The 14,085-nt window shown below is 43.8% G+C and overlaps 1 pseudogene; it reads right to left on the bottom strand.

Moving 5' to 3' along the window:
• Positions 1–298: 298 nt before the first annotated feature.
• On the bottom strand, positions 299–1,271 carry LOC101723652 (tRNA methyltransferase 10 homolog A pseudogene; annotated as a pseudogene).
• Positions 1,272–14,085: the final 12,814 nt, after the last annotated feature.

Here is a 14,085-nt window from a genome sequence, read left to right as displayed (position 1 = left end):
ATGAAGGTGTACTACCAGTAATAAACTAAATCTTCTAAAACTCTTATTCAAAGCTAAACAATAACAACAAAGATATGCATGTTTAAATTTTACACAAATACAAAAAAAGTCTTTAAAAGTATAAAGGACCTTTTGTTATTTAGTTCCATAAGTTTTAAATTCACAATATAAATAAGAGAAAATAACATTCTTCTACAAGCCGACAGTTCTGTGAAGCACCTCATTTGTCACCTCCTCCTAATGTGTCCCTAAGCTCAGAGGGAACCAGGTAGTGTTAGCGGGGCGGACTCACGTGGACTCAGTGGCTTTCCTCATCCTGCGCGTCCTCTGGATGTGGGGAATCCGGTTGATTCCTGCAGCATTCCGCCTCACTGTCCAGTTCACCTTCAGCCCCAGCACCCTGCTGGTCCTGGGAGGAACTGTCACAGGCTTTGTCTGTGGAGACAGCTCCTTTCCGCTGGGGTAAGATAGTAAAAAAATGCTTCTTGCCAGTCTCTTGTTTGCAGGTATTCCAGGATAATCTCAAATACATGATCAACTGTCAGACCTTTCCGACTGTTCATCTTCACAGAATTTCTGTGGGGGAGCTGAGCATGATCAATCCCATAATCCGATCTTGTTTCTACGTGAATCCCTTGTGATGGTTGTGGTCTGCCAATCCTCCAATCACATAGGCCCTTGACTCATCTAATTCCTGCAGTGTGTTAGGGGAATCTGATGTAAGATACACAAGGTCTTCTTTTTTTATGAGTTCACTACAGAGCTCTGGTTTGATGTGGATATCCTTCCAGTTGACCCATCCTTTGTCATTGTCATCCATGTTCCTTTTCAGCTGGCCTCCATGGCTTGTCAAGAAAATCTGCTGGGGTGCAGTGCTCTTTGGTTTTCTGCATAAGATCGCTGAATCTGCCTATGAAGTTTCTTAATATCCTTTAAGACCATCAAATCATCAAAATGGCAGTCAATGATAAGGCAGAGTGTGCTCTGGATGACTTGTCTTTGAACACGTTTTCTGTCATTTCCATCTGGGTTTGATTCCAGTTGACACTGTCATTCTAATTTCTTTCCCTTGCACTTTCTTTCCACTTTTGTTTGCGGAGTTCTCTTTGTTCTTCCCTTTGTTTCTGTTTCCTTAACTTCTTCATTCGTCCTTGAGATACTGGTTTAAACCCTTCATTCACTCTTGGTTTCTGTTTCTCCTCTTGATCTTCACTTAAGTCTTGTTTTCTTTCAGCACCAGAAGTCTCATTAAAATCTGGTAACATTTCAGATGATACTGTTTGTTGTCTGTGAAAAAACAGTCTGAGGAGTGGATGGGAAATGTACAACAAGCTCAGAAGGCCTCCCTGGAGTGGTCTTGGTCCTGCTCCCTTGTCTTCCTTCAGAAACTTCAACTCTCTACCCGCCTTTTAAGGTTTTATTTAATCTCTTCAAGCCTCATTTTTAAGTGTGTAAGACAAGAACTAAAAATAAGATTTCCTCACCTGAAAACCAAACACAAATACACACAGTCACTGGGTTTCAGGAGCATAGCATATATGTCCAAATTCACGAAATTATTCACGTCAAATATGTGCAGTTTATGATATGTCAATTATATTTCAATAAAACTGCTTAAAATAGACTTTCCTTTTAAAGTTGTGGTGAGAAATTAAAATGATTATTCAGAAACTGCAAGTAGATTATAATCACTGCCACTTTGGGGTTCTCCTTTCATTTGTTCTAGCACTGTTCCATATACCTCAATTTACTCAATTAATCATGAAATACTTATTTAAGATTTATGGAAACTCCTTTCCTTTTTGGAGCCTATATATGAGGCAGCAAAGGTTTACCTTTTTTCAAATCACTTTACTTCTACTTATTGGAAAATTGTTATTTTATTTATATTAGAACAAGACACTATATTGGCATCTGTGGGAAACCTTGGTAATAAATACATAAACCTGTCACCTGTGAGTACTGTTCTCTTAGCCCCGATGCCTTTGTCAACTTGCACACCTGTGTAGAACAGCCCGGAGACAATCATCTTATCTTCATTTTATAGATGAGGAAACTGAGGCTCCTAAGTAACTTGACTGACATTATACCAAGAGGCTTCCCTGTGCTTACAGCCAGGGCAGGCACTATAGTGTCAAATACAAAGAAATTTCTCAATGAATATTAACTGTGGCTAGTTTTCCTTGTTAGAGTTGACTCAGATTGATAAAGAGGAGTTTACTAAAGGCTTTGCCTTGAAAGGGAAGTTATTGTAAGGGCAGTGTAATGGATAAATCAGAGGGGGAGATATTTGCAACCCATGTATAAATACTCCACTGTTTTTAATAGGTTTATGCACCATGGTCTAGTTTTTGACATTGTAATATAGCGTTTTGTGTGAATAAAGCTTTGAAAATTATTGAAATGATTTATATCTGTGACATACTTTTTTCTTCAAAGGCTTTCTACATTCATTCTGGCAGTGGTGCTGGTTTACAAAGGACAGGGGGTATTGTCTAAATTCCACAAATAGGAACAGGGTGACTGGTGACCAGCATGACCCCAGCTAATGTATCACAGGATGGGGTGATGATTGTTTCATCTTCTTCTCAGGAACAACAATGAATCTCTGAAGGGTCTGGCCTCGGGGCCCTGCCTCTAGCTGAACCCTTCTCTCCTCAACCCACTGGCAAAACATCTCATCTAAAGAGCTCACACTTTCTTATCAGATAGGGTCATTGCTGAAATCGAGGTGCATTCAACCAGCCAAGGACCAAAACTCCCAAATCCCACTGCTGCCACTTACCAAGTCTGTGAGCTGAGGGGAGGTACTCAAAGTTTTATGGCTCAGCTGCCTCATTTGTAGATTTGGGATGCAAAATTACATCAAAAACTTGTGAGGATTAAATGAGTTTATGTACATACATTAAGAACAGAACTTGGGCTGGGGAGTTAGCCACTAACTGGTTCCACTGCCTGCCTCGCAAGCACAAGGTCCCAAGTTCAATTCCCAGTACCAAAAAAAAGAACAGAATTTGACACATAGACCCAAGCAAGTCTCTCTCTCTCTCTCTCTCTCTCTCTCTCTCTCTCTCTCTCTCTCTCTCTGTGTGTGTGTGTGTCACACACTCACATTCTTCCGGAGGCAGAAATGATCATTTCTTCAGAGCCTGTTAGGAAACAGAGAAGGCTTCAGAGAGGGAGTCAGTGCCCTGTATAGTTTCCACAAGACATTTAAGCAAAATATTCCTTGAAAGAAGAAATTAGGGAGCACATCATGCCTCCACTCAACATTTATTGAAATATAGGGCAACCCACATGTCCACCCACGTGGGTTACCACCGGCCCTATGTTTTGGAAATGCTAATGTTAGAGAAATTTTGTGAAAACACTAACCTTTCATTTTAAAGAGAGAACACAAAACACCACTTTGTCTTCTCTTGATGACTCGGGTCAGTCATTTGCTGCCAGTAGCCCCTTCTCTGGGTACGTGGGAGTTAATCCCAACAGACTGCCCTAAAATCCCACAGAATCCTGCCATGCAGAGCCTGAGGGGACAGCTCCTCATTGAGGAATGACAGGACGTGACCCAGCAGGGCACAGGGCTCTGCTTCATGTTGACTGTTACCCCACTTCCCCACGGTTATGATCAGAAACTGGACACAGAGGAGCAGGGTTCGGAATGCTCCCTGAATCTGTAAACACACCTGGCACCAGGAGCTCGGCAATGCCGAGTCTCTGGACTGGCAGACACATCACAAGTCAGCACCACTGAAGAAAAGATGCTTCCAAATATGCCGTGAAACAACAGCTGCTGTAACACAGAGATGTTGCAATGTGAAAAGTCCATCACAGAATCAGTGAAATATCGCATACTAAGCCAGTGGTTGGCTAAATTGCTGGTAGATTATATCGGATCTACTTTGTATATACATTTCTCCTCCCCAAGTTAGTCTAGTAGTTTGTCATTTGAGCATACCAGTGCTACTGGAGCCTTCATTTCTTATACAAATGTAGACAGTCATAACATAGAGTCACAAAACTTTAAAATCTTTAGCGTGGTCATAAGATCTTCCTAAGACAAGTGAGAAAACTGTAGACCTAGGAAGGTAATGTGACTTTTTCAGGGTCATGCAGCTATATGTAGTGATAATAATAGTTATAATTAAATGCAGTGTGTAGTTCTGAAACAAAAACAATTAATGGAAAAACTGATAAAATTTTATTAAAGTTTATAGTTAATAGTATTGTACAAGTGTTTATTTCTTAGTTTTGACAAGTGTACCATGGTGGAGATATATATATATAATAAAATATTATAATGATAATATATATCATTAGGGGGAACTGGGAACTAAGTGACTAGCTATAGGAACTTTTTATGCTATCTTTTACCTTTTTTCTAAATTTCAAAATAAAATGTTGAAAGTAAACCACATCAGATGTTAGCTAACACTTGTTAATCTTCTCATGTTCTAGGCATTGCCTACTGCAACTCATTTAAACCAGCAACAACATATCTGTCAGATAAACTGCATTCCCACCCAGCCACTCCATTATAGATGTGAAGAACTAATGTTTTAAGGAATTAAATGGAGAAGCCCATTTGACCCTTGAGTCTATTATCTCTTTAAATGTACTTAGTCAGGGACTGAGTCTGTATTACTATAACACAATACCTAAGTCCAAGTAATTTCTTTTTAAAATGTATACATTAACTTTCTTAGAAATAAATCCGATCATCTGGCATTTTTAGTCATTATGATTTAACTTCAATCTTCAGAGCCACGTATCTTTATAATCGGGAATCTCAACAGGCTTTTTTGATGCAATTAGTAGGCAGCATAAATAGATGACTTAAAATGTCTGCAATTATTTCAGTTTATTTTTTCCATTTTTCCCTTTATTTTGTTGTTTTCCTTGGGAGAGGGTCTTGCCAGGGTCAAACGCACTATGCAGCCCAGGCTGGCCTCAAACTGGAGCCGAACCTCCTGCCTCAGCCTCCCAAGCACTGAGGTTACAGAGTTAATTTCCAAGGCATAGAAATTATTTCTTCAGTTACTGTGGCTGGGAGGTACAGCATCACAGTGTGGCACCCAAGGACGACCTGCTCCTTCTTGCTGCACCTTAGTGTGGGGAGGGCACCATGGGACACAGAAGCAGGAACTTGTGAGCTCAGGTCTCTCTCTTACAGCCACTGATGCTGATCCAATCATGGGGCCCTCCCTCATTATCTCAGCTAACCCTAATCACCTCCCAAAGGCCCAGATTCAGTTACCATCATCATGGAACTTGGGGTTATTTTTCCAGTGCCTGAATTTTGGAAGGATGTGTTCCAGCCATAGCAGGACTCCCCAGCTCTGGATTCCAGGTTTGTTGTGGTGTCCAAATGTTGACAGATAGAGCTATTCAGTAGTATAGGGAACAGGAATGGGCCCTTACTACTGACTTCTGCAGTGGGTCTGCAGTCTCCTGTGAGACACTACAACACAAGCTGATAAAAAATGAAAGAAACAAGATTTAGAGAGACAGCTGGTTCTTGGTGCTGATCAGTGCTGCTCTGGGCAGCAAAAGCAAGGGGCAGCAAGGGCACTCAGTGTTTTACTGACTACAAGCATGGGAAGGTAAGAAAGTTATGCTTTGAAGACATTTAGTGGTACAGTACAAAGCGACCAGAACCATCTGGAAGCATCTGGTAATGGCTGATATGCAGACAGGGATATAAAGGGGGAAGGCACTGCTTGTCTTACTTGGAGGTGCTGAGACTGGGTTGCAATTAAACAGAGTCTGCTTATACTGGGCAGAGATGTCTGCTACACAATGGGAGCAGAATGAATAAAATAGAGCTCAGCCTTGTCCAGAGCAGCTTGGCATCTCCACACACATTTTCCAGGGGAAAAGAAAAGTTAAGAACCAGAGTTGCAATGGTGACGGGATCGTTTATTAGCAGCCTCCATGGCTGCCCTCCTCTACTGATGAGGAGAGCCCGTCCTGCTCCTGTGCCCTGTTCCAGAGGCCCTCACCACCCATCTGTGGCACTGACTGTGAGACGCAGTGGTCAGATTGTCCCACGAGGTTCTTCCTGGCACCAGCACCTGCCCAGGGTTGACACAGGAGGAAACTGGCCCTGGAGGAAACACTGCCTCTGCAGAAGCTTGAGTTTTCTACCTCGTGACATTGACAGGGAGAGAGTGCTTCTTTGTGGCACCGAAGGAGCAGCACTGGGGTGGCAGGGGCTCCCCAGGCCCTGCCCAGTTGGCCACACTTGGCCTCTCCAGGCCTAGATTGTAAGAGTGGAGGAAATTTGGAGTCTTGCAGCGAGCTCATTGCAGTCATTGTCCTGATTTGATGCTTCTCTCCCTTGTTGATGTTGGTTCTTGGTCAGCTTCTATTCTAATTCTAATTAAGTTTTAGCAAAGGACATGGACCTTCTAGGGCAATGGACCTATGCAAAACCAAAGCAATGAAGAAGCTTAGTGGGAAACAGATTAGATAAGTATGTTCCTGAGTGCATCAACTTTTTAAAAGACTGATTTCTAGCAAATAGATAATGCTCACAAGACAGCTCTGAAAATTATGGGAAATACAAGAAGAAAAACCAACAATTTACATTTCCTTGGTGTTTAAGAATTTGTAGAGCCCTTCTCCATCCCCCTTCCTTAGACAGAAGCCCTCTGGGATCAAGTGGTCTGAAGAGGTACTAGAACAACTTGATAGAGATGCTGGGGCTTGTGCTTTCTGAATTTAAATTTTGCTTGCATTTTTCTTATGATGTCTGAAGAAAGAAGTCCATAATACATTCCGAGAGTTCATCATCCAGGTAGGCATGGGGAACATGTGCCACAGAGAGTTTCATAACTCTGCTCCTGGTTCACATGCAAGATGTGGCCCTCCAGAGCCCTGCAGCAATTGGAGGCAGAAACTTTTCAGACTGGGCTTAGAACTGGAAGGTGTGAGAGGCACCTTCCCAGATCAGGCAGGACTTTGCAGAAGGGATGATTAAGAAGCAGCATGAGCAAAAGGCTGGAGGTAGAAATAAGCCCCTGTCTTTCTCTCCAAGTGCCTCTTCTTTCCTTTCTGACTCTTTCTGTCCTTCCTTCTCCCTCCAGTGGAAATTATGACTGATGTCACCTTTTTGCTTGCTGCCCCTGTTGCTAAGATTTTGAAAAGAGTAAAGGAGGCTCTAGGAGGCTGAGACAGGAGGATCACAAGACTGAGCCCTGTGTGGGGAACTTAGCAAATTATGGAGACCCTGCCTTAAAATAAAAAATGAAAAGGGCTGAGGATGTAGCTGAGTGAAAGGGCCCTGGGTTCAATCCTTACTACAGAGAGAGAGAGAGAGAGAGAGAGAGAGAGAGAGAGAGAGAGAGAGAGAGAGAGAGAGAGAGAAGAAGAAGAAGAAGAAGAAGAAGAAGAAGAAGAAGAAGAAGAAGAAGAAGAAGAAGAAGAAGAAGAAGAAGAAGAAGAAGAAGACAGAGGAGGAGGAGAGAAAGGAAAAGGTTTGGAAGGAGAGGGAAAAGAAAAGGAGAGTAGTAGAAGGAAGTGAACAAATAAAAAAAATGTAACATTTCCCTTTTTGGTCACGATTATCTCTAGACTGATTCATATGAAACTGATATTTAATTATTTTTAAAAAGTTTCGTCTGAATACAACCATTTCATATAATTCAACCCAAGGATGTGAGGAGGGTGATGAAGACATTTCAGGGCAGAGCCTGGTAGAGGCTGGGGTTGGGTTTCTGTGTCGCTCGGATCTGGGGCCCCTTCCAGACAGCCCCAGGGACCGCCCAGGTCACGGCCCTGGAACCCACAATAGGAAACGCTCGCTACCCTCTGACTGCTGAGAACCAAGAGCTCCAGAGAAAACAAACTCAGAGAAGAATCCAGACTTCCCGGTTCTTGGCTGTGCCCTCCCACAGGTTGATTAGCTCATCTGGGCCTTGGTTTCCTGCATGAGAAATCAGATGATGACACCTCCTAGCACAACCAAGCGTCCTTCAGTGAGATCATGCATGCAACTCACTTTGCCGCCGTTCCTACGTCAGAGCAAGCAAAACGTGATTGCAGTTTTAAAACATTATTAATAATAAATCATAATTCAAGGGAGAAAAGGCTTTTCCCCTTCCCTTGAAGGTTCAGTAACTGTGTTTATGAAATAAACTGGGAGGATCAAGAGGGGAAAGGATGTATACATTTATTACGTGCAAGGGAGCATCATGGAAAAGAAAAGTAAGTACAGAGAAATGAATATTCAGGAGCTTACGCAACCTCTTCAGAGGGCAGCAAGGAGGGAGGAGGCAGTGAGCCATTTGGGGAAAGGCAAGAGGGCCTGTAGGAAGATGGGTGACATCCCTGACACAGTTGCCTGGTGTGGTGTCACCTTCCAGTCTCCTCCCATGCAGTACGATGAGTTCACCCCTGGTTGACGAGACTCTCTGGAGGCCATGGGTGACATTCAGCTCCTTTTGGAGACCTGTCTTTAGGCAGACAAGGAGAGCAGGGAAAACTTCTGAAACCTGCTGTTTTTGGAGATTCTCAGCTTGAAATAATCCATATACCAAAGGCACATTCAGGGACACAGGTCCCGAACTCTTCTGTGGAAAAGCCTGAATAAATGTGAAAATCCGCACTGGGTTTTCATAAGTTCACTGTGCCAGACTTGGAGCTGCTTCTGAGAGCACCACAGGGATGCGGGAGCAGCAGAAGAATCTTGCTAACTAGGAGGAAGGGCTGCGATGTTTCTGCCAGGTAACCAGGCATCCTGCTCTTCGTCTCCTGCCCACCCAAGCAGTCCGGGCGACAAGCACAGAGTGGGCGCTCTATACAAGCAGTTTGATTCTTCTGGTAAGTGTTCCAACTTGGTTTGGCGAGCTCTCATGCTCTCGGAATGGGGGATTTACTCCTTTACTTTCACATATGGGTCATAATTGATCTTTGCAGTCAGTCACTGCAAGACGCCCTGCAGGAGTCCACATCTAAGCGAGGAGGACGGAGTCAGTGGCAAGACAGAGTGACAGGGCAGGTCTGAAGCATGTCCTACCTAAAACTCCTATAGGATGGGAGGACCCTCTTGAAAACACAATACCAAAAGCAAACCACAAAATTAAGCACAAAATAAATGAATAAACATTTATTTAGAATGAGAAAATGGATCACAACAGGTTTCTGGAGCTGTTTGGACGTAAGCTGCTTCTTTCTGAGATATTTTGGGGCAATTTACCAGAAAAAAGTGTACATATAACTTCTTTATGATTGTTTTCTGCCCTCTCTTCTCTAAGTGCAGCACTGTGTGTCATTCAGTGATGCTTAATGTCAAAGGGACCCAGGTGTGGAGTGCTCTGGGGCTTAGGCATCATTAGCTTCAAGGCCAGTCTACCTCTGAGAGTGAAGCAGGGTGGACGTCCATGAATACTGAGTACGGGTGTGTGGTAGATATAGATAGATAGATGATAGAGATAGATAGATAGATAGATAGATAGATAGATAGATAGATAGATAGATGGATGCTGGTGTAGGTGAATGCAGGATGGAAGGAGGGGATCCCTGGGTCTGAGGGTCCTCCTCCTTCCTGGGGGAGACCCACAAGCCTGGAGAGCTGTGAGCAGTTAGCCCCGGGGATGGGAGGGAATGGGGTTTCCACACAAGGGCAGGAGTCCAAAAAAGGAGAGGGTAGGGACTGGATTTCCGATAGCTGCACTACTACCCCTTGGTTGCTAAGATCAACAATGTGCTTGTGGGTAAGAAGGTGTTCAGAGCAGAATTTCCCATGGGCTTAAGAAATTGGGCCCTTGGAGCATGGAAGAGTGGGCAGTAAACATCAGAGACAAACACAGCCAACTGCATTCACACCTCCAGAGCTCTGGGGTCAAATGCTCCCTCTTCCATCACCCAGAATCAGTCTCTTGGAAATGCCAAGCCTCTCCTTTGCCATCCATGGGGCAAACTCTACTAGGAGTCTGTGCGTCTGTCCTTCTTCCCCTTCCTCCTTCTTGAGTTAATCACTTGGACTTGGGTTAGACTTGGATTAATGATGTTTCTGAATGGAAACTATCTCACCCCTCCTCCTTGGGTCTTGCTAGACCCAGCAAATACTGGCATACTCAGTCTTAAATACAGTAAATGCACACTGAAAGTTTGATACATGATGAAGTCAGTTGCTTTGACTTGAGCTCAAGTCCCCACCTTGACGTTTCCTTGCTGCTAGGACTTGAGCCAATGGTTTAGCCTCTCTTGGACTTCATTTCCTCCCATCAAGAGGGTCAGTGAGGTGCGGATCTGAAGTTCTCACCATTGGGGCTGGCACAAAGTCAGCCTTCAGTTCATGGAAGCTGCACGTCAGTCATCTTTCATCAGATTTGCTGAAATTTATTACAGATGCCAAGGTGAATTTGCCAGATCCTGCTCTGCAGGAGTCAGTGGTTCAAGGTGAGGGGCTAATGTGTGAATGAGCAATGCACTTCTGCTGCAGTGGGGCTTGGGAGCAGCGCTCCCTGCAGTCACTCCTCTCTGCATCTGCGGAGACAGTGCTGAGCAAGGGCCACAAGGGGGTGCGGGCAGTCGTCCGGTTCACATATTGAAAATGCAAGGGCAGTCAGAAGGCAGAGCACCAGTGGATGCGCTAAGGCCCAGCAGGTGGTTTTCTGGTGCTAGGAGGCTGGAGGGAGGCCAAGAGGCAAACAAGTGTGCTGGGAGCCAGATGCAAACGTTTTGCGTGCCCATCTAGGTATGTCCATATTGGCCTCATAGAAATAGGAAGACGATGAGTAAATATCAACAGAAGAGTCATCACATAGGATTGTCTTACCGAGACCACCTTTGTTAGGATGGGCAGATGGCTGGTGTGTGTGGTTGGGTGTATCAGCGGGGTGTGGTTCCAACTCCACAGACAGACAACTTACAACTAATTCATTATAATTAATGTACAAATTTTCCATCCACTCTGGAGGTGGAACATTCAAGCAGAAAACCTAGACTTAGAATACTACATCTTTCTTTGTCAATCATTTTTGGGGTGTGCTGTGTGTTGAACCTTGAATGATACTCTCGCCAGTATGTACACTACCCTGGGGCTAGCACATAAAACTAACAGACAGAAGCCCCAGTTCTGAGCAATTGTCCATCTGTTCACCCTCTCCCTTAATAATCACAGTCTCCACTTAGTCATCCAACAAATGTAAGCGGACAGCCTGGCACATATCTGTCCCTCAATCATAAGGTAGGAATGCAAAGGTGAACAATGAAACCAGAGTAGCTGCCTGCGCTGGTGGAGAACACTTTACAATTTAGATGCATCTTCTCCCTGAGGTTGCTCCCAGTCATGCACTAAGATAGGAATATTCTTAGCACCATCTTAGAGACTGGGCAGCAGAGGCAGAGGGAGGCTGGGCAACTTATCTGAAGCACATGAATGAATTTCCTCTTTTGTTAGCCGTGTTTCCTTAGCTTTTAATCTTTACCTTGGTGGAAGCAGAACTTCTTTTCCATTCCTGATGTCTCGTTCTACAGGAAGAAAATTCCACTAGCAAAACCCCAGTGTCCCTTCTGCTTCCTCTCAAAGCGGAGGAGTGACCTGAGGTAATGGCAGTGTAAGAGGGGAAGATACACCTATATGGTCCCTTCTCACTTCCTTTGGCCTGTGGCCAAGTGTCAAGCACACCTGCTGCAGTCCTCCCCATGCCACTCCACAACCACCACCAAAGTAGTGTGCTCCCCCAAGGTGCTAGGTACATCTGAACCAAATGGTCCCCCAGAGTCACATCCCTGGCCATGTCTTAGACCGCTAGGGCTCCTTTCACAAAGTGCTATCCTTTGGATTATTTAAACAATGAGAATTTATTCTCTCTTGTTGTTGGAGGCTAGGAGTGAGATCACGATGTTAGCGTGTTGGTTTCTGCTAAGGCATTTCTCTTTGGTTTGCTAATGCCTGTCTTCCTCCAATGTCTTCCCACGTGTGTGTGTGTGTGTGTGTCCCTTAACCTCTTATTTTACAAGAACACTAGTCATGTTGGATTATGACCCTGGCCAATGAACTCCTGGAAACTTAGTTACTTCTTTAAACACTCTTCTAAATATAGTCACACTCTGAGGTATTGGGGTTTGGGATTTCAACACATGAATTGGAAAGTTGGGGTGGACATGGCTCACCCCCTTATGACTGCCATGCTATCTCTTTAGTGGCTGGACAAGATTTGAACACAAATAACATGTGAGGGAAGATTCTGTGTAATCTTTCAGGAATAGATAAATAAATATGGGTGTTGAGAAGAGGAAGGAATCTTCTGGAATGAGGAAGGGCCACAGGAAAGCTAGAAGAATGTCATTCTGGGTTCTTGGCCACAGGGAAGAGATCAACTTTGGTTTCATAAGAGGAAAGAAAGAATGAAGGAATAGAGGATCTGATTGGTGAAAAAAGCAAAGTCTTTTTAAGGAACCTGAGTAGCAGGAACCAATGGAGAGTTTGTTTCAGAACAAATTCCCTCACCTCTGACCCCTCGGAGACTCAGAGTCATACAGCACATCTTCCAACAAGACCGTCATGAAGAATGTGTTCACACTTACTTGGGCAGCTCAGGACCCTTGACAGAAAGGCTGCTTCCAGCAGGAATGTTTCTTAGTCTGTTTTGTACTGCTATAACAAAATGCCACAGACTAGAAAATTTATGAACAATAGAAATTTATCTGGTGCACATTTCCTGAGGTTGGGAAGCCCAAGAGCATCAGTGAGGGGCTTTCCTGTGTCTTAACATTACAGATGCCAGCCCATGGGCAAGGGAGAGAGAAAGGGCCAAACTTGCTGTTGTGACAAATACATTCTCTTGATGGCAAACCCACTCCTGGAATGACAGCATCAATTGATTCCTGAGAGAAGAGAACTCATGATGGAATAATTGTTTAAGAGTCTTAACTCTTTGTTGCACTGGGGAATGAATTGTCCATAGGTGAACTGCAGGGGACACATCAAGCAATCTTGGTGGCTGCTGGAAAAGAGATCAAGGGGGCTCTTTCCAAGGAAGGGGAAGTAGAAACAGAGGAGACAAGAAAGCAGACAAAAACAGCAATCACAAAGATGTACTGTCTCAATACTAAGACTGGGGAAATTGAGATTTAGCTCCAGGGATATCTACTAACTAAGAAACATGAGATTTATAAGAAATCCTGCTAATTCCAACTGATGGGCTCTGTCTTGCTGTCCTACTGCACCTCTCCTTCTCACTCCCAGGGTGAATCCATTAATATATGAGGAATATATAAACAAACAGGCAAGCAAGCAAACATGTGACTAGGCTGAGATCGAGAATTTTAATCTACTAATTTATATATACTCTCTCTTCACTACTAAACTGCAGCCTGAAGTATACTTAATAAGAAGACCTTTTTGTTTGGTTAGTATTAATATTGAATGAAAGCTTTGAATTCACATAATCCACCTCTTACAAAAGAAAAGCAAGTTCTGGTTTTCCTTCCTCTCAACTCAACTGGACAAGCTAAGGAACCTTTATGTTTAGCTCCACTCTGAAGGGGACCCCTGCTTCCTGCCATTTGGATTGTCAAGGCCACCAGGTGAGGTCATGTCCAACTCTGTGTCTGCATGAACCCTTCCATGCTGTTGGACACCAAAGACTGGAAATTAACATTGCAATGTGGATAGTTTTGTCAAGTATAAGAGAGAGGGAAGTCCCATATTTGCAGTCCCATATTTGGAAAAAGGTAGTTAGAATGGGGGCCAGGAGGCAAGAAGCCCTGCATCAATTTATCAAGTACTTACTGAGTTTTCAACTACATGTCCGAATCAATCTGCCAAGGAGAAAAGTAAAAGAGTACGCCAACAGCTGCTTCTCTGAAAGCTTTTCATCTCTGTTGCTCAGTAAGTAACAAATGAGCAATAGCAGAAGACAAACTCGGACAGCCTATAAGATAGCTACCTAGTACTCCTCAAAACTGGCAAGGTCATCAAGAAAAAAGAACACTAAGACTCTGTAACAGACCTGAAGAGAATGAGGAGACATTATAAATGAAAACTCCGTGGTGCCCTGGATTGGTGCTAATAGAGACCTGTCCTGGATTGGGTCGTATACCACCACTAAAAAATGTATGTCTACCAAGAAG

The sequence above is a fragment of the Heterocephalus glaber genome, unplaced genomic scaffold (genome assembly GCF_053883595.1).
Source record: "Heterocephalus glaber isolate CG9 unplaced genomic scaffold, H.glaber_assembly_v1.0 deba00000281, whole genome shotgun sequence".
NCBI lineage: Eukaryota > Metazoa > Chordata > Mammalia > Rodentia > Bathyergidae > Heterocephalus > Heterocephalus glaber.
Note: the sequence above shows the minus strand (reverse complement) of the source record. Positions and strands in the feature narration are given on the sequence as shown.